The sequence below is a fragment of the Vitis riparia genome, chromosome 18 (assembly GCF_004353265.1).
Source record: "Vitis riparia cultivar Riparia Gloire de Montpellier isolate 1030 chromosome 18, EGFV_Vit.rip_1.0, whole genome shotgun sequence".
NCBI classification, from domain to species: domain Eukaryota; kingdom Viridiplantae; phylum Streptophyta; class Magnoliopsida; order Vitales; family Vitaceae; genus Vitis; species Vitis riparia.
This window is the reverse complement of record NC_048448.1, coordinates 15407074-15428913: the sequence shown is the minus strand read 5'-3', so window position 1 is coordinate 15428913 and position 21840 is coordinate 15407074.

Sequence of the window (21840 nt, the reverse complement as noted above, 5' to 3'; positions counted from 1 at the left end):
ATAAAAAACAAAAGGATCTCACAGCCCGAGCCTTCCTCTCCTTACCCAACAACATCAAGTATCAATCAACCAATGGGAGAGACATATTCATCAACATATGAATAGAGAGATAATCTGAAGGAAACCACAAATGTCATACAAAATTCTCATGCATTCCTAGACAAAGGAAAGATAAGAAAACACAGCATAACAAGTGTGCCAAAAAAGGTAACCAAACTGCCTTCATCCTTATCCTCATTTCATGCAATACTTTGAGGGATGGCAATAGTTAAGAGTGGCGGTGAGCCCAACCCTTACATAGCATGCATCAGATTCTAAAGAAACCGACACTCATTCATCAACTAAACACAAAGAATATTGAAATCCATGAATCGGAGCATGAGTGCATACACAGCAAGTCTAAAACAATCCACATAGCTGGAATAATCTACTTAAATCAAAAAATGACATCCAAAGATTGGCTGAGCATAAAAAAAAGACAATTCAATCAAACAGATGAAATTTCTAAAATTTCCTCATGAATCTTACTTGCTAAAGATCTAAACTCAGGCCTCCTTCTCCTCCTTTCCTTCACGTGCAGAGCCTTTCAAATGTCAAAAGATTCCCACTTTCAAGCGGGGCCCAGAGAAGCAGCCTCGATCTATACACAAGTAGTGTTTCCTTACTCTGCTTTTCTTCTAAAAATAGAGGATCTACTCCCTCAGCTTGCAAAGCTTCTCCAAACATATCTGAGACCCCCAAAATTCTGAGGACCTCTTCACTCCACTCCCTTAGACCACTCACGAAAAGAAACCCTCCAAAAACCTCTTATAAAATTCCTCCCCCACAATTCCACAGAGTCCCCCCTTGATTTTTTTTTTCCTCTTTTATAGTCCCAGACCTCATGCCATCAAAGCCTCTACATTTTTCTCTCCTTCAAGCTCTAGAAAGAGCTCTAGTCAGTCTTGGAATCACCTTTCCCATTAACTCCCCTCCTCATTCTCCATGCAAGCTAACTATCTTAAGCTTTCAACTTGCTTTCCCACCAAGGATCCATATGGATTCATGGTGGGCTGCAAGGAATCCAAAATAAAGCCCAAAATGGATCTAACATATAGCCTAAAACTTATCTGGAGCCCATGGGCCTAAGCCATGTAGGAATTGGGCTCTAAAATCACCAAAATCAATGCTCCATACAAGCTGACTCGATGAACCGGTTGAACCGGATTCCAACCGGTAGAGCTGGTTGAGAAAAATTTTGAAATTTTGATAAAATGTTCCTTGAAGAATAAGGAGTCCATAAAAAAATGGTGCGCAATTCTGAGGTCGGATGAGGGAGATATGATCAAAACAAGCCCAAGCGCTCCGAATTCGGACCTGCTTCAATGAATTATGCCTAAACTAAAACTTTGGGAACCGGTTGAGCCAGTTGAGAAAAAATTTTAAATTTTGATAGAATATTCCTTGAAGAATAAGAAGTACATAAAAAAACGGTGCGTGATTCCGAGTTTGGATGAGGGATATATGATCAAAACAAGCCCAAGTGCTCCGAATTCGGACCTGCTTCAATGAATTCTGCCTAAACTGAAACTTTGGGAACTGGTCGAACCGGTTGAGAAAAAATTTGAAATTTTGAAAAAATGTTTCTTGAAGAATAAGGAGTCCATAAAAAAAATGGTACACGATTCCGAGTTTGGATGAGGGAGATATGATCAAAACAAGCCCAAGTGCTCCGAATTCAGACCTGCTTCAATGAATTATGCCTAAACTGAAACTTTGGGAACCGGTCGAGCTGGTTGAGAAAAAAATTGAAATTTTGATATAATGTTCCTTGAAGAATAAGAAGTCCATAAAAAAAATAGTGCATGATTCCAAGTTCAGATGAGGGAGATATGATCAAAACAAGCCCAAGTGCTTTGAATTCGAACATGCTCTTATGAATTCCAACTTAACTAAAATTTTTGGGGGGCCTCACTTCCTTCCCTATAGCATGGTGTGAACAACTAGGGAAATTGGCCATGATGGAACTCCAAAATGAACTACACACCCGCACTACATTGGATCACAAATGAACCTACACAAGGCTCAGAAACCGATCAAGGCCAAAAGGGGGCCATGGCGGGGTCATATGAAAACATGGGTGCATGTGACACCCATACGATAAAATGCAAGTGTCAAAGGACAAAATTAAGGGTCTACAGAACCGATTTGGGCTGTGGGTGATATAAAAAATTCGATGTCATGAGCTTAAGCCTCTAGATGCTATGAATGGCTTAGGGCTATAAATGACATGAACGACTTCAGATTGTGAGCTCAAGGCTCTAGATGTTATGAACAACTTAGGGTTATGGATGACATGAACGACACTAGGTCATGAGCTCAACACTTTAGATACTATGAACAACTAAGGGCTATGGTTGACATGAAAGACTTCAAGTCGTGAGCTCAAGGCTCTAAAAGCTATGAACAACTTAAGGTTATGGATGATATGAATGATTTTGAATCTCGTGAGCTCATATCTCTAGATGCTATGAACAACTCAAGGCTATGGATATCATGAGCGATTCTACATCATGAGTTCAAGCCTGTAGATCTTATGAACAACTCAGACTTGTGGATAACATGAACGACCCCAGGTTGTGAGCTTAGGGCTCTAGATGCTATAAACAGCTCTGGGCTATGGTTGACACGAATGACTCCAGGTAGTGGGCTTAGGGCTTTAGATCCTATGAACAACTCAAGGCTTTGCATGACATGAACGTCTCCAAGTCATGAGTTTTGGCCTCTAGATACTATGAACAACTCAGAGTTGTGGTTGACATGAAAGTCTCCAAGTTGTGAGCTTAGGGATTTAGATACTATGAAAGATCAAGGATTTAGATGCAATAAAAAGCTCAGGGTTGTGGTTGACATGAACAACTCCAGGTCATGAGATCAGGGCTTTGGATGATATGAACAACTTAGAGTTGTGGATGATATAGATGACTTGGGATCACGTGAGCTCAAACCTCTAGATGCTATGAACAGCTTAAGGCTATGGATTATATGAATGATTCTATGTCATGAACTCAAGCCTCTAGATGCTATGAACAACTCAGGGTTGTGGATGATATGAATGACTCTGGGTTGTGAGCTCAAGGTTCTAGATGTTATGAATATCTCAGGGTTGTGGTACACATGAACAACTCTGAGTTGTGAGCTTAGGGCTCTAAATGCTATGAACAGCTCAAGACTGTGGTTGGCATGAACGACTCTAGGTCATCAGATCAAGGCTCTAGATACTACGAACAACATAAGGTGGTGGTTGACATGAAATACTCTAGGTTTTGAGCTCAAGGCTGTTGAAGCTAGGAATAACCCAGACTTATAGATGATATGAACGACTCAGGAATTTCTGAGCTCAATCTTCTAGAACCTATGAATCACACAACATTGCGGATGATATGAATAATTCTACATCATGAGTTCAAGCCTTTAAATGATATAAACAACTTAGGATTGTGGATAACATGAATGACTTCAGGTCGTGAGCTCAAGTCTCTAAATGCTATGAACAACTCTTGGTTATGGTTGAATTGAATGACTATGGGTTGTGAGATGAGGGTTTTAGATGCTATTAACAAATCAGGGTTGTGGATGACATGAACAAGTTGCGATCCCAAGCTTAGAGCACCAGATACTATGAATAGCTCAAGGTTGTAGTTAACATGAAGGACTCTGTGTATTTTGCTCAGGGCTCTAGATGCTATGAACAACTCAAGGTTGTGGTTGACATGGATGACTATTGGTTGTGAGCTCAAGACTCTAAATCTTGTGAAAAACTCAACGATGCGAATGATATGAACAACACTGAATTATGAGCCCAAGGCTCTAGATACTATGAACAAATCAGGGTTGTAATTAACATGAATGATTATGGTTCCAAACTGAGAAAGTGGCTTTGAACACCTAACTAAGAAAGTGGCTCTAAACGCTTAACTAAGAAAGTGGCCCTGCACGCCTAACTGAGAAAGTGGCTTAAAACACCTAAGCGAGAATTTGGCTTTGAACCCCTAATTGAGAAGATGACTCTAAAATCCTAACTGAGAAAGTGACTATGAAAGCCTAATAAAGAAAGTAGTTATGAATACCTACCTTAGAAAGTAGCTCTCAACGTCTAACTGAGAAAATGGCTCTAAACGCCTAATTGAGAAAGTGGCATTGAACGCCTAAGTGAGAAAGTGGCAATAAACGCCTAAGTGAGAGAGTGACTCTAAACACCTAACTAAGAAAGTGGTTCTAAACTCCCAACCCAAAAAGTGGCTCCAAAATCCACACTAAGAAAGTGGCTTTGAATACCTAGTTGAGAAAGTGGATATGAATGCCTAACTGAGAAAGTAGCTCTAAACGCCTAAGTAAGAAAGTGGCTCTGAGCACCTAAATTAGAAGGTCACTTTAAATGCCTAACTAAGAAAGTAGCTTTGAATGACTAACTGAGAAAGTAGCCTTGAATGCCTGCCTCAAAAAGTGGCTTTGAACGTCTAATTGAGAAAGTGGCTTTGAATGCCTAAGTGAGAAAGTGACTTTGAACGCCTAACTAAGAACGTGGTTCTAAATGCCTAACTAAGAAAGTGGCTCTAAAATAAAAACTGAGAAAGTGGCTTTGAAAACCTAATTGAGAAAGTGGCTATGAACGCCCAAGTAAGAAATTGGCTAGAAACGCTTAACTTTGAATGTGGCTTTGAACTCCTAAGTAAGAAAGTGGCTTTGAACACCTAATTAAGAAAGTGGCTCTATATGCTTAATTGATAAGGTGACTCTGAATGTTTGATAAAGAAAGTGGCACTGAGTGAGAAAGTGACTCTAAATGCCTAACTGAGAAAGTGGCTCTAAACACCTAACTCAAAAAGTGGCTTTAAAATCCACACTAAGAAAGTGACCCTAAACACCTAACTGAGAAAGTGGATATGAACACCTAATTGAGAAAGTAGCTCTGAATGTCTAAGTGAGAAAGTGGCTCTAAACACCTAACCAAGAAGGTGAATCTAAATGTCTAATTAAGAAAGTGGCTTTGAATGCCTAACTAAGAAAGTAGCCTTGAATGCCTACCTCAAAAAGTAGCCCTGAATGCCCACCTCAGAAAGTGGATTTCAAAATCTAATTGAGAAAGTGGCTTTCAACACCTAACTAATAAAGTAGCCCTGAATGCCTACCTCAGAAAATGGCTTCAAACATCTAACTGAGAAAGTGGCTTTGAATGTCTAACTGAGAAAATGGCTTTGAACGCCTAACTAAGAAAGTAGCTCTAAAAGCCTAAGTAAGAAAGTGAATCTGAATGCCTAACTGAGAACGTGGCTCTAAACGCCTAACTGAGAAATTGGCTCTAAATTAAAAACTGAGAAAGTGGCTTTAAACGCCTAACTGAGAAAGTGGCTATGAATGCCCAAGTAAGAAAGTGGTTAGGAATGCTTAACTTTGAATGTGGCTTTGAACGCCTCACTATGAAAGTTGCACTTAACGCCTAAGTAAGAAAGTGGCTCTAAACACCTAATTGAGAAAGTGGCTTTGCACACTTAATTGAGAAGGTGGCTCTGAATGTCTAATAGAGAAAGTGGCTCTGAACACCTAATCGAGACAGTGGCTATGAACTCTTAATTGACAAAGTGGGTCTGAACGCCTAAGTGAGAAAGTTGTCCTACATGCCTAAGTGAGAAAATGGCTCTACATGCCTAACTAAGAAAGTGTCTCTGAATGCCTAACTAAGAAAGTGCCTCTAAAACCATAACTAAGAAATTAGCACTAAACACCTAACTAAGAAAGTCCCTCTGAACGCCTAACTTTGAAAGTGGCTCTGAAAGACTTAACTGAGAAAGAGGTTAGGAACGCCTAATTAAGAAACTCACTTGGAACGTCTAACTGAAAAAAAGTGGCTATGAATACCTAATTAAGAAAGTGGCTCTAAAGGCCTAGGTAGGAAACTATCTATGAACGCCTAACTAAGAAAGTGGCTCTAAACACCTAGCTAAGAAAGTGACTCTGAACACCTAAGGAGAGAAAGTGGCTCTGAATCCCTAATTGATAAAGTGGCTCTGAACGCCTAACTAAGAAAGAGGTTCTAAATGCCTAGCTAATAAAGTGGCTTTAAACACCTAACTAAGAAAGTAGAATTTAACGCCTAATTGAAAAAATGCCTCAAAATGTCCAAGTGAGAGAGCGACTTTGAATGCCAAACTGAGAAAGTGACTCTAAATGCCTAACTAAGAAAGTGGCTATAAACGCCTAACTGAGAAAGTGGCTCTAACGACCTAAGTAGAAAAGTGTCTTTGAATGCCTAATTGAGAAAGTGGCTTTGATCACCTAGTAGAGAAAGTGACTCTGAACACCTAAATAAGAAAGTGGCTCTGAATGCCTAGCTGATAAATAGGCATTGAATGCCTAACTAATAAAGTGGCTTTGAACGCCTAAATGAGAACGTGGCTCTAAACGCCTAACTAAGAAAGTGGCCATGAACGCCTAACTGAGAAAGTGGCTCAAAACGCCTAAGTGAAAAAGATACTCTGAATGCCTATTTGAGAAGGTAACTCTGAATGTTTAATTGAGAAAGTGGCTTTAAATGCTTAATAGATAAAGTAGCTCTAAATGCCTACCTCAAAAAATGGCTCTAAACGCGTAAGTAAAAAAGTGGCTCAAAACGCCTAACTGAGAAAATGGCTCTAAAATACACACCATTGAATGCCTAAGTAAGAAAGTGGCTACGAACGCTTAACTCCAAATGAGGCCTTGAATGCCTAACTAAGAAAGAGGCACCTAACGCCTAAGTAGGAAAGTGGCTCTGAATGCCTAATTGAGAAATTGGCTTTATACGCCTAACTGAGAAGGTGGCTATGAATGCTTAATAGAGAAGTGGCTTTGAAGGCCTAAGTGAGAAAGTGGCTATGAACGCCTAACTTAGAAAGTGGCTCTGAATGCCTAACTAAGAAAGTGGATCTGAATGCCTAAGTGAGAAAGTGGCTCTCCACAGCCGACTAGGAGAGTGGCTCCAAATGCCTAATTGTGAAAGTGCCTCTGAACCCCTAACTAAGAAATTGGCTTTGAACACCTAACTAAGAAAGTACATTTGAACGCCTAACTGAGAAAGTGGCTCTAAAACCCCTAATTGAGAAAGGGGTTGTGAACACCTAATTGAGAAAACAGCTTGGAATGCCTAAGTGAGAAACTAGCTCTGAATGCCTAAGTGAGAAAGTGGTTTTGAATGTTTAATTGAGAAAGTGGCTCTGAATGTTTAATTGACAAAGTGGCTCTACACACTTAATTGAGAAAGTGGCTACTAATGCCTAATTGAGAAACTAGCTATGAATGTCTAACTGAGAAACTAGCTATGAACATCTAACTGAAAAACTGGCTATGAACGCCTAACTAAGAAAGTGGCTCTATAGGCCTAGGTAGGAAAGGTGCCTAGAACGCGTAACAAAGAAACTGGCTTTGAACGCCTAAGTGAGAAAGTGGCTCTAAACGCCTAGTTGATAAAGTGGTTGTGACCACGTAACTAAGAAAGTGGCTTTGAATGCCAAACTGAGAAAATGGTTCTAAATGCCTAACTATGAAAGTGGCTCTAAACACCTAACTGAGAAAGTGGCTCTAAACACCTAAGTGAGAAAGTGACATTGAATTCCTAATTGAGGAATGGCTCTAAATGCCTAACTCCGAAAGTGCCTCTAAAACACTAACTAAGAAATAGTCTTTGAACGTCTAACTAAGAAAGTCTCTTTGAACGCCTAACTTTGAAAGTGGCTTTGAATGCCTAAGTGAGAAAGTGGCTCTAAACACCTAAGTGAGAAGGTGGCTCTGAACACCTAACTAAGAAAGTGGCTCTAAACGCCTAACTAAGAAAGTCACACTAAATGTTTAATTGAGAAAGTGGCTCTGAACGCCTAAGTGAGAAAATTGCCCTAATTGCTTAACTAAGAAAGTGGCTCTGATCGCCTAACTGAGAAAGAGACTCTAAACGCCTAATTGAGAAAGTGGCTTTAAATGCCTAACTAAGAAAGTTTCACTAAATGCCTAACTAAAAAAGTGGTTCTGAATGTGTAATTGAGAAAGTGGTTATGATCTTCTAACTAAGACAGTAGCTTTGAACGTTTAAGTGAGAACATGGTTATGAAGGCTAAAGTAAGAAAGTGACTTTGAACGTCTAAGTTTGAAAGTGACTTTGAATGCCTCATTAAGAAAGTGGCTCTGAATGCCTAACTGAGAATGCGAATCTAAATGTCAAACTGAGAAAGCAACTTTGAAAGCCTAATTGAGAAAGTGGCTCTGAACGTTTAATTGACAAAGTGGCTCTGAACACTTAACTAAGAAAGTGGCTACTAACGCTTAACTAAAAAACTAGCTATGAACGTCTAACTGAGAAACTAGCTATGAACGTCTAAGTGAGAAAGTGGATATGAATGCCTAACTAAGAAAGTGGCTCAATAGGCCTAGGTAGGAAAGTCCCTAGAATGCCTAACCTAAGTGAGAAAGTGGCTCTAAATGCCTAGTTGATAAAGTGGTTGTGATCAGCTAACTAAGAAAGTGGCTTTGAACACCTAGCTTAGAAAATGGCTCTAAATGCCTAACTATGAAAGTGTCTTTGAACACCTAACTAAGAAAGTGGCTCTAAATGCCCAAGTGAGAAAGTGACTTTGAATTCCTAACTAAGGAAGTGGCTCTTAATGCCTAACTTTGAAAGTGCCCCTGAAACCCTAGCTACGAAATTGGCTCGAACGCCTAACTAAGAAAGTCCCTTTGAATTCCTAACTCTGAAAGTGGCTTTGAACACCTAACTAAGAAAGTGGCTCTTAACACTTAAGTGAAGAAGTGGCTCTGAATGTCTAAGTGAGAAAGTAGCTTGAAATGCCTAAGTGAGAAGGTGGCTATGAACGCCTAACTGAGAAAATGGATCTGAACGCCTAACTAAGAAAGTCACACTAAATGCTTAATTGAGAAACTGGCTCTGAAGGCCTAAGGGAGAAAGTTGCCCTAATTGCTTAACTAAGAAAGTGGCTTTGATCACCTAACTGAGAAAATGGCTCTGAACGCCTTATTGAGAAAGTGGCTTTAAATACCTAACGAAGAAAGTTGCACTAAATGCCAAATTGAAAAAGTGGCTTTGAATGCCTAATTGAGAAAGTGGTTATGAGCTCCTAACTAAGACAGTGGCTTTGAATGTCTAAGTGACAACATGGTTATGATGCCCAAAGTAAGAAAGTGATTCTAAACACCTAAGTTTGAAAGTGGTTTTGAACACCTAACTGAGAAAGTGGCTCTAAACGCCTAACTAAGAAAGTAGTTCTGAATGCCTAAGTGACATAGTGGCATGAAACGCCTACCTGAGAAAGTGGCTCTAACGTCTAACTAAGAAAGTGGCTCTTAACGACTAAGTGACAAAGTGACTCCAAATGCCTAACTTAGAAGTGACTTTAAACACCTAACTAAGAAAATGGTTTTGAACACCTAAGTAAGAAAGTGGCTACGAACGCTTAACTTTGAACTTGGCTTTGAATGCCTAACTAAGAAAGTGGCTATTAATGCCAAAGTGAGAAAGTGGCTCTAAATGTCAAACTGAGAAAGTGGCTCTGAATTCCTAATTGAGAAAGTTGTTTTGAACGCCTAACTGAGAAGGTGGCTCAAATGCCTAATAGAGTAAGTGATGTGAAAAACTCAAATCTCTCTATTTCCCAAGCCCGAATCAGGTTAGAAACATGCATAACTATCCTAGGCCTTTTCTAAACCCTATGCACAGTGGAAAAATAACATTTTTAAACTTTAAAGGGATTCAGAAAGTGCTAACAAAAACCATACCTCATATTCAGATGTTCTCGAATCAAATCCACGTGGTGAAGATGAAAAATGAAATGTAGAAGTCTCGTAAACCCCAAGTCTTCTGCTCGATGACTCAAACCTTGATCTTGACACACTTCTAGTCAGGATGGAATAGAGGGTAGAGGCTATGACTCTTTCTCTCTCTATCAAGATGGAAGACAACTCTCTAGAAAAAACTATTTGAACCTTAACCCATAAGGGGGTATTTATAGAGTTTTCTATTGGGCTTAAGTGACTTAAGCCCACTAAGGGCTTGGGTCACTTAATCTAGCCCAAAATAGATCTTAACTAATTAATTAACCCAAAAGGGCCTACTAATTAATCAATTATCCTAATCTAGAGACCTTGTTCACTTACCCCTGTGCAACCTTGCATAATTACCCAAACACCCTTATGCACAAAAGTGAACCTAAAGCCAATTCGACCCTTATAACTCATGTCAACAAGGTATATAAGCTCAAAGCGAGGACCATTAAGACCCATAGGAATATTGGCTCACTCAGAATCCAATTCTAAAGTTGATTCAACATCCCACTATAGAGAATCAACTGAACTCCAATATCCTATGTAAATAACAACAACACACCAAGTGCTTAGGTTTGTGACCTGCTATCCCTTGTGTTTAGTCTCCCTATGAACTAGTGTTCGTAATCTAACAAGGTGAAAGTTATCAGCCTTTCAACACTAGCTCTACCATCCTTGAGTTGTAGATCCTCCTATTGTGTGTTCAATTGACATATCTTAGTTCTCAAAGAGCTTATGTCAAGTTCCACTTTATGAACTACTATGGCTATAGTTTCCATGAACACACCTCCTTAGGATCACCCAAGGGGACACATTGTCTCAATCCCAAGAGATATCATGGTGCCTTTATTGAGAATACCTATTGCTACCCACTTTCATCAATAGTGACCTAATCCATAGAGAATATATGATCAACTTACGATCTCACCCTTAGGTCAAAGCCATTGCTAACTCCAACACAAACTCAGTATTATCTCAAGGTTGAGAGACAATACAATGAAGCAACTTAGTGGAGTCATGACTACTTGATGGCCTTTAGTCATAACTCACTATAGGTCAAGTCAAATGTGCAACCATACACATTAGTGCACTCACCATGAGAAACCCATCCTAATAGCCAAGACCAGCCATCCCTCCAATTAGGAGGTGGTGCACTACAAACTCTAATGGGTTACTTAAGCCCATGAATCGACTTTGAACAAGTCATCTGTTTGCAAGGAACCCAAGAATTAGATCTTCTATGCAACTCCTAATACACCTAAGCCACGTACAATGCAAAAGATGCAAGCAAGAATGCTCATAAAGTATAATAGATGGAATGAGGATAGATAAAAGTGAAACTTAAATAAATGATAAATTCCAAATTTATTACATCACGTCATGCTTTTAAGGGCTCTATCCCAATAAAAAGTGGCTTTGAATGCCTAACTGAGAAGGTGACTCTAAACGCCTAACTGAGAAAGTGGCTCTGAACGCCTGACTCAGAAAGTAGCTCTAAACGTATAACGGAGAAAGCGAGACTAAACGCCTACTTGAAAAAAGTGACTCTAATGTCTAATTGAGAAAGTGGCTCTCAACGCCTAATGGGGAAAGTGACTCTGAACATCAAACTGAGAAAGTGGCTCTAATACCCAAACTAAGAAAGTGACTCTAAATGCCTAACTAGTGGCTCTGAACGGCTAAATGTGAAAATGGCTATGAACGTTTAACTAAGAAAGTGCCTCTTAACGCCTAACTATGAAAGTGGCTTTGAATGCCTAAATAATAAAGTGCCTATGAATGTTTAACTTTCAACATGGCTTTAAATGCCTAATTGAGAAAGTGGCTTTCAACGCCTAATTGAGAAAGAGTCTCTAAATGTCTTACTGAGAAGCTGGCTCTAAATGCCTAACGGAGAAAGTGGGTCTAAACGCCTAAGTGAGAAAATGGTTATAAATGCCTAACTGAGAAAGTGGCTATGAACGCCTAACTAAGAAAGTTGATCAGAACGCCTAAGTAAGAAAGTAGCTCTACACATCTAACTGAGAAGTGACTCTAAATGCCTAATTGAGAAAGTGCCTCTAAAACCCAACTAAGAAATTCGCTCTAAACGCCTAACTAAGAAATTCCTTCTAAACGTCTAACTCTAAAAGTGGCTCTGAAACACTTAACTGAGAAAGTGGTTGTGAATGCCTAACTGAGAAAATGGCTCAGAGCACCTAAGTGAGAAATTGGTTATGAACACCTAAGTAAGAAAGTGTCTCTGAACTCCTAATTGAGAAAATGGCTATAAATGTCTAACTGAACAAGTGGCTATGAACGCCTAATTAAGAAATTGGCTCCAAACGTCTAATTGAGAAAGTGGCTATGAATACCTAATTGAGAAAGTGGCTTTAATGGCCTAAATATAAAAGTGTCTTTCAATGCCTAACTGCGAAAGTGGCTCTGAACACCAAGGTGAGAAAATGGCTCTGAACGCCTAGGTGAGAAAATTGCTCTCAACGCCTAGTTGATAAAGTGGCTATGAACGCTTAACTAAGAAAGTGACTCTGAACACCTAGCTGAGAAAGAAGCTCTAAACGCTTGACTAAGAAACTCACCTTAAACGCCTAACTGAGAAAATGGCTTAGAACGCCTAACTGAGAAAGTGGCTTGAAATGACTAACTAAGAAAGTGACTCTAAACGCCTAACTAAGAAAGTTGATCGGAAGGCCTAAGTAAGAGAGTGGCTTGTCACGCCTAATTGAGAAAGTGGCTCTGAATGCCTAATTGAGAAAATGCCTCTAATACCCCAACTAAAAAAATTAGCTCTAAAAGCCAAACTAAGAACGTCCTTCTTAACGCCTAACTAGGAAAGTGGCTTTGAAACACTTAACTGAAAAAGTTGTTTTGAATGCCTAACTAAGAAAGTGGCTCTTAACGCCAAAATGAGGAAGTGGCTCTTAAAGATTAAATGAGGAAGTGGCTCTAAACGCCTATGTGAGAAAGTGGCTCTAAAACTCTAATTGAGAAGGTGGCTCTAAACACCTAATTGAGAAAGTGGCTCTAAACCTCTAACTAAGAAAGTGACTTTGAATGGTTAATTGAGAAAGTGAATTTGAACGCCTAAGTGACAAAGTAGCTCTCAATGCCTAATTAGGAAAGTGACTTTGAACACCTAACTAAGAAAATGGCTCTGAATGCCTAAGTAAGAAAGTGGCTTTGACCGCCTAAGTGAGAAAGTGGCTTTGAACTCTTGATTGAGAAAGTCGCTCTAAATGCCAAACTAAGAAATTTACACTGAATGCCTAATTGAGAAAGTGGCAATGAATGCCTAATTGGAGAAATTCGTTCTGAACCTCTAACTGAGAAAGTGCCTTTGAACACCTAAGTGAGAAAGTGGCTCTAAACGCCTAACTAAGAAGGTGACCCTGGATACCTAACTGAGAAAGTGGCTTTGAATGCATAACTCAGAAAGTAGCTCTGAATGTCTTACTAAGAAAGTGGCACTGAATGCCAACCTGAGAAAGTGGCTCTAACATCTAACTGAGAGAGTGGCTCTGAACGCTTAACTAAGAAAGTGGCTCTAAAACGCCTAAGGGAGAAAGTGACTCCAAACACCTAATTAAGAAAGTACATCTAAACTCCAAACTGAAAAAGTGGCTCTCAAATCCAAACTGAGAAAGTGACTCTAAATGCTTAATTGAGAAAATGGCTATGAACACTTAATTAAGAAAGTGGCTTTGAATGCCTAACTGTGAAAGTGGCTCTGAACGCCTAACTATGAAAGTGACTATGAACGCTTAATTAAGAAATTCACTCTAAACACCTAACTGTGAAAGTGGCTTTGAATGACTAAGTAATAAAGTGGCTACCAATACTTAACTTTGAACGCGGCTTTAAATGCCTAATTGAGAATGTGGCCCTTCATGCCTAAGTGAGAAAGTGGCTTTGAACGCCTAATTGAGAAAGTGCCTCTGAATGCCTAATTGAAAAGGTGGCCCTGAATGCCTATTGTACGCTTAAATGAGAAAGTGACTCTAAACACCCAACTGAGAAAGTTGATCAGAACGCCTAAGTGAGAAAGTGGCTTTGCACACCTAATTGAGAAAGTGCCTATGAACACCTAATTAACAAAGTGCCTTTGAAACCCTAACTAAGATATTTGCTCTGAACGCCTAACTCTAAAAGTGGCTCTAAAAAACTTAACTGAGAAAGTGGTTGTGAACGTCTAACCGAGAAAGTGGCTTGGAATGTCTAAGTGCTTTAAACACCTAACTAAGAAGTGGTTCTACATGCATAAGTGAGAATGTGACTTTGAACTCCTAATTGAGAAAGTGGCTCTAAACGCCTAACTAAGATAGTGGCTTTGAAAGCCTAAGTAAGAAAGTGGCTATGAACTCTTAACTTAGAATGCCACTCTAAATGCCTTACTAAGAAAATGGCTCTTAATGCCTAAGTAGGAAAGTGGCTCTTAATGCCTAATTGAGAAAGTGGCTATGAACGCCTAACTGAGAAAGTGGCTATGAACGCCTAATTGAGAAAGTGACTCTAATGGCCTAAGTAGGAAAGTGCCTTAAATGCCTAGCAAAGAAAGTAGATCTGAACGGCCAAGTGAGAAAGTGGCTTTGAATGCCTAGTTGATAATGTGGCTCTGAACGCCTCACTAAGAAAGTGGGTCTAAATGACTAACTAAGAAAGTGGCTCTAAACACCTGATAACCCGACTCTTGGTAGCTTGGCATGTAAGGGTATCAACAAAATTTATACCTAACGTCCTTACACTAAAGTAGCAAAGCTACTATAGCATAGTGGCTCTAGGATCGAACACTGGGATGGGTTTTTACTTTAACTGGTGAAGTTCGGAGGATGGAGTGAACTTTTCTTAATAAAAATTAGGTTAAGATGAAAACATAAAAAGATAAAGGTGTTGTAAACTAAACTAACATGAAAATAGGTTAAAAGATGGAAAAAGAAGTTTCTCAAAGCTTTGGATAGCCATGCTTAACTCACTGTGTAAAAATGGAGATTTTGGGACTTTTCACCTCGAGTTGGGGAAGCAACTAAGGTGATGCTTACTTCCCGAACCGGTATGAGTTTAACAACTAAGTTTTAGTCCTTGAAAACTTACAAAAAGGGTAGCTGAACCTCATAAATGCTCTTTTATTGATATAGGACATCTCCTCCACTTGCAATACAATGGCTCGTAGGAGATAACTAATGAACGTCAGTGGATCTAACAATAAGAATCCACTGAGACCAAAAGGTTATCAAGTATTGGCCATTCAAAGCAAGTCAGAGGGATTAAAAGCTTTACTTTGAATGAAAACATTTATGATGCTCGGCTACTTACATTTATGGCTTGGAAATCTCCATCCTGACATGGGAGCTTCACAAGGCATCCATTACTTCAAGAAACTAAAAGGTTTTAGCCTCTCATCCTTGGGGATTTCATCCTCCAAGGATGTTTGGCTACTAAGAAAATGACAAAGAAAGGAGAAAAGAAGCGTATGAACAAAAGTGCTCTTATAACTTCTAAGGTTACAGGTTACAAGATTTTTCGTCTGAGGCTCTTCACCTCTATTTAAAGACAATAACAAGCTAAATTACAAGAGCTATTACAAAATCAACCTTTTCATTGGTTGATTACAAGGTTACAAAAGGAATTTACATGAGAAAATATCAAGCTAAAAATATATGGGAAGTAGGTGGTGCGTGCGTGGAGAAACAGAGGAAATTTGGCATTTTCGCAATGTGCCTAAATCCTCCTTGCGAAATTTCGCAACGTTGCGAAATGGCAAAATTTCGCACCATGAGGAAAATCCCCTTGCGAAATTTCGCAAGGAGAAATTCACCTTGCGAAATTTTCGCAAGGTTTGATGCAGTTGTCTTCCGAAGGCCATATCTTCCTCATTTCAGCTCCAAATCATACACGGTTTGAAGCGTTGGATTCTTGCCTTCCTGATCTTTGAAACGGTATATAGCATGTAGAAAATGGACTTCGGAAAGTGCCCCAAAAGTGCGAAGGAAGACTACAGCTGCTGTCCTCTGTTTTCCTCTTCTCCATTGTTCTTTCCTTGCATACTTTGAACGACTTTGGCAAAGGGCTATGGAGCTCCAAAGCTTGGTTCTTTATGAATTTGAGCTTCCAAAATCCTTGCTTTAACTTGTCCAAGTAGCTCCTCCATCATTTGGCATGCTTGAATTGATTCATAAGCTGATAAAAACATGTAAACTTGCCACAAAATGGTTAAAACCAATTACTAAGGACCTTAATGAATTAATTGGGTTAAATGAATATGATTACTACACAAAGGTGCTTAAAACCATTATAATTAGGTCTACAAAATAGCACTTTTTGGTAGTAATCACACCCCCCAACCGACTCATTGCTAGTCCCTTAGCAATGGAGGAGATAAAAACTAAGTAAACTATAATAATATACATAAAAGGGATCATGCAAATCACTCCAAAAAATAATTGAGTGGCATGACTGATATCAAAACACATCTCACATGTTGAACTAAAGATATGAAGATTCAAAATGCAATAGGAGTTGTCAAAGCTAAAACTTAAACAAAAAGTATAAAGATTGGAGATTATGCAATTAAGTGTCAAAAGAATCTCCACTCTCAGGTTCCGGATCAAACTCTTCCATAATGAGCTAAGTGTTAATGAGATTAGCTTCCGGATATAGTATGTACAACTATCCTCTCCCCCCAACCTAAGCTTTTCTCGAACATTGGCAAAATTAACCAACTCTTAATAGGTTAGGAACGCACCTTCTTATTCACAATTCTTTTTACTCACTAAACTTAACCAATTCACCTATGTAGCAAGCAGAGGATCGATGACTCCCAACCAATCAAGGTTTAGGGCATCGGGTTTTAAAGGCTTTCGCCACTCCTTCGGATCATGCTTAGGTTTTAAGGAAAGAATAGAAGCTTATTCTTTTTTTTTTTTTTTTTTTTTTTTTTTTTAAGACTCATTGGTCTTTTTGAGGTGTCCCAACACTATTAAAAAGAAGTTAAGTAATGAACCAAGTCAAAATTTTCCTAAGCTTAGAGGGTGAGAAAGTTTTACATCATATATCTGGGATCTAATGTGCACGGTGTGTGTAAAGCTTGAAATGGAAGAAATAAGTTCGAAATCAAAGAGGGCTTCAATAGATTATCAACTTTGAAAGCATAAAACAAACTCTAAGACTTAAGTAATTAAGTTAAAACTCGACTTATCCTATTTTATTTTGAGAAATTATCTTAAACAACCATAGAGAATGAAACAAAAAATTTTGAAAAAGGAAAAAGGGCAAAAACTACTAAATCAACAAAATAACTAACTAAAATAGGAAATACTTACTTCCTCAACTCTCCCCCCAACCGAGATGAACATTATCCCCAATGTTTCTATGGAAAAAGACGAGGAATGAATGATATACCTTATGGTGATGTGGTATTCAAAGCGTGTGAGTGCATCCACATGATTCAAAAACCATAAGAAACGTGAGAGAGGAAATAAGATACAAAAAATGATGCTTATATAAACTGAGAGAGTTGAGTACAAGATATAAGCATGAGGTACATACAATCTCAGAATGTAAAACATGTACATATACAAAAAACATATACAAAATGGAGATAGAAATATCCAATCATGGATATGGCTCCTGAGGTGGAGGAGGTGATATGCCCAAGTGATGGTGGATCTGAGAGAGCATGGCGGAGTGCTGGTCCAGGATAGCTGTATGCTGAGCCTGATGTGTCTGTATGGTATCCATCTGTCGTCTGATGGCTTGCATCTCACGGACTAAGGTGGCCTGAGAGGCGCTCAATGAGTGAAAGGAAGACATGAGAGCTCTGAACTCTGTAGCTGAGACAGTGATGGATGGCCCGGCTGAAGACTCAGCATAGGCTGGAGCAGGAATGACTGGTGGTGTAGGAGTATCAGTAGTGCAAGTCACTGGAGCAGGTACTGAAGAAGAAGGCTTTGTGGTATGTGGGTCCTGCTCTGGTGATGTCTGTACTGTAGGTGCTGAGGCTGCTGGAAACTCGGGAGGCGCTGGAGAAGCTGGAGGCGCAGGAGCTAATGGTCTAGGGATACCTTGGTCCATGCGTGAGCGGTCTAAGAACTGGGTCCAACTCTTAGTGGTAAAGAGCTCTCGACAATGATGACGACGCTCTAGGTGGGGCTGAGAAGGGTATCCCATATCCTCTAAGACCTGAGAGATGAGCCTCGGAAATAAGAGTGGAATAGTACCAGCTCTGTGTAGGCGCTTCCTATGCACCTTCTCCTCAAAATAGGTAAGAGCAGCCATGACTAGATGGTGGGGTCCAAAGTAGAATCCCTCAGAGATGCGGTAAAGCGCATCTAGGATAGCACCACCCTCTGGACGACATGCTGGAGTGGAAAAAGATTGGTGCGGAGCGCCAAATCTACAAGTAACATCCGTGGAGGAAGCTCCCTCCTCAAAATGGTCCTACGAGTGACTCGACCTCCTGATAAGGTAGACACCATGTCGGGCTCTGAATACTGAGACCAATGCCGGAAGGAACCAAGGTCCTCAGGGATAGGCGGAAAATGCATAGAGGCGGCTATATCTCGGGCCTCTAAAATACCATGCCGGCCATCAATCACAAAATGAATGGCTATGGGGTCCTGGATGCCTCTAGTAGTCATAGTCTGGTAGAAATCTAAGACTACCCTAGGGTAATAGAAGGACCTAGGAGTCATAAATGGCTCGATGTGGTACCTCTGCAGAAGGCGGTATGACTCCTGTAGCTCTGGTAATAGGCGGAGAGTCTCATGCTGCATACAGATCTCCTCGTGAAATGGCTTATCTCTGATATCCGTGTTGCCTGGGAGGGGTGGCCCTGCTATCATAGGCCGCTTGAGGACCTCTGCTAGGTGGGAAGAGCCTGGGATAGTAGATGCTGGCGGTGATGGAGGGGCTCTGGAGGACTCGCCTGGTCTTGAAATCCGAGTCCTCTTAGGTGGAGGACTGCTCACAGGGGGTGGCACTGGTGCCCTGGAAGACCCAGATGATCGTCTAGTCCCGTACCCGTGCTGAGTAGAGGGAACTGGGGTCTGGGCAGGGTGAGATGGTGTAGAACGACAACCTCTCTGTGAGTGGGCCCCACGCTGACTTGCTGAAGAGGATGCCCCCCGTGTCCGTGCCATGGTATAAATATTGAAATAAGACTGAAAAGCACGAAAAATAGAGCATCCCAGGGGTAAAGTGTCAAAAATACAGTTGAAATGGTAACCAGTGCAAAATTTGCAAGGCATGAATAGTGGTTGCTAAATTTGGCAACGGGCACTATTCACGCAGCACTATTCATCTTCTTCTCCAATGCTTACTTTGAATTTGAGTTTTCATTTTTAACGGTTTAAAATTCAGAAAAAGGGTATGGTTTTAATGGAAACATGATTCTAAATGCAATGGAGTAAGTTTGGGAGCCTAAAACACATTGCAAGATAGAGATTTTTGCAAAAATGGTGGCGGCCATGTGGGTCTTTGATTTGAAAAAAATTGATTATTGAAATGGTTTTAATGGATGAAAATGCATGTTTATGGTTCCTAAAACATAGAAATGACATAAACAAGCAATTTAAGGAGCCAAAAATGGAGAAAAGTGAAAAATTACTCACCTTGGAACAATGAAGCATGCAGCCTAGAGAGGAAATGCAAGGTGAATAGTGTTTTGTGCATGAAAAATGAAGTTGAGAAGGCTTTAAAAAGGGGTTTTGGCCATGAAAATTTTTTTTGAAAATTTTGTCTAAGTACGGGGATGAACTGAGGAGTGTTAAAACTAGAAAATTGAAGTTTGAAAATGAATTTAAAAAGAATCAAATCCTTGGTAAGCATGAAGAAAAAATTTCGCAAGGTAAAAATTCACCTTGCCAAATTTTCGCACTAGTTACTCCCCTTAAAAACCAATCCCGAGAGGTTGCATTTTGATATTTGCTTTGAAAACAATTTCGCAAGGTGAAAAATGACTTGCGAAAATTTTCGCACTGGTTACTCCTTGCGAAAGTGCAATCCCGAGAGGTTGCATTTTGCATCTTGCCAAAATGTGCATTTCGCAAGGTGAAATTCACCTTGCGAAATGGGCTTTTAAGCTTGGACTTAGATATATTTCTCCTCTATTTCACATTTTTCTCCACATTTGTGAGCTTGTGAGCTTTCGTACCTGCTATTGGACATCAAAGCTCCATTAAAAACATAAAAAAATCAAAATCAAAACTAAGAAACCTAAACAAAATATGTGCAAAAGTATTAAAAATGCAAAGTAAACAAGAATGTAATACTAAAATTAAAACAAAAAGAGATGAGCACTTAGCTTTTCATGCTAAGCTCATCAACTTACCACACTTTCTCAAGGATGTGATGGGTCATGGAGGATGAGTACCTCCTTGTCACGGGAAAATGGCTCGATGTAGGGCTTGAGTCTTTGCCCATTTACCTTGAAGGTCTTTTCACTTTTTGAGTTGAGTAACTCAATTACTCCATGTGAGTGTACTTGGTGGATGACAAAAGGCCCTACCCACCTTGATTTGAGCTTTCCCGGAAATAGGTGAAGCTTAGAGTCATATAGCAAGACTCTTTGTCCCTTGAAGAATTTTTTGTTGATCACCAACTGATCATGCCATCTCTTTAGCTTTTCCTTAGCTATTTTGAGTTGAGATAGGCATCATTTCTCAATTCCTCAAGCTCATTCAAATCCAAACTCCTCTTTAGCCCAGCCTTAGTTAAATCCATGTTGAGCTTTTTAATGGCCCACCATGCCTTGAACTCAATCTCAACGGGAAGATGGCAAGCTTTGCCATAAACAAGACGGTACGGTGACATCCCAAGGATAGTCTTATAAGCCGTCCTATACGCCCATAGGGAATCAAGGAGCTTAACAGACCAATCTTTCCTATTGGTGTTCACCACCTTCATCAAGATGTTCTTAATTTCCCGGTTGGCTAGCTCTACTTGGCCACTCGTCTGAGGATGATAAGGTGTAGCTACCTTATGCTTAACTCCGTACTTGGCCAAAAGAGCTTCAAAGGGCTTGTTGCAAAAGTGAGTGCCTCCATCACTGATGATTGCTTTAGGCACTCCAAACCTCGAGAAGATGTTTTCTTTTAGGAACTTGAGAACCACTTTGTGATCGTTGGTTCTACAGGGTATAGCTTCAACCCACTTTGAAACATAATCAACTCCTACCAAGATGTAGGAGTGGCTAAAAGACATAGGGAAAGGTCCATGAAGTCTATGCCCCAAACATAAAAAGATCCACTATCAAGATGGGGTTCAAAGGCATCATGTTTCTCCTTGAAAGCTTGCCTAGTCTTTGGCACTTATCACATCCTTTACTTACCTCATGGGCATCCTTAAAAAGTGAGGGCCACCAAAAGCCCGATTGAAGAACTCTCATTGCGTCTTTTGAGAGGCAAAGTGGCCTCCACATGCATTCTCATGGCAATGAGATAGGATCCCATGCTTCTCTTGTTCAGGCACACACTTCCTTATAATTTGGTCCGCACAATACTTGAAGAGAAAAGGCTCTCCCAATAATATGCATGGACCTTGGCAAAGAAATTCTTCTTGTCCTGAGAGCTCCATTCACTTGGTATTTCTCCCGTGACCAAGTAATTGGCAATGTGTGCAAACCATGGCACTTCCTCCACAAGCATCAAGGATTCCTCAGGGAAATCATCATTTATGGGAAGTCCATGGGTGTCATGAGCGATGTTGAGCCTTGACAAGTGGTCAGCTACCACATTCTCAACACCTTTCTTATCTCTGATCTGGAGGTTGAACTCTTGAAGCAAAAGTATCCACCTAATCAACCTAGCCTTGGCATCTTGCTTGGTTAGCAAATACTTCAAAGCTGAATGATCCGTGAATACCACAATGGAAGACCCTATCAAATAAGCTCTGAACTTATCCAAAGCATACACCACAGCAAGTAATTCCTTCTCAGTGGTGGTGTAATTCCTTTGAGCATCATTCAAAGACTTGCTTGCATAGTAGATCACATAAGGTTTACCA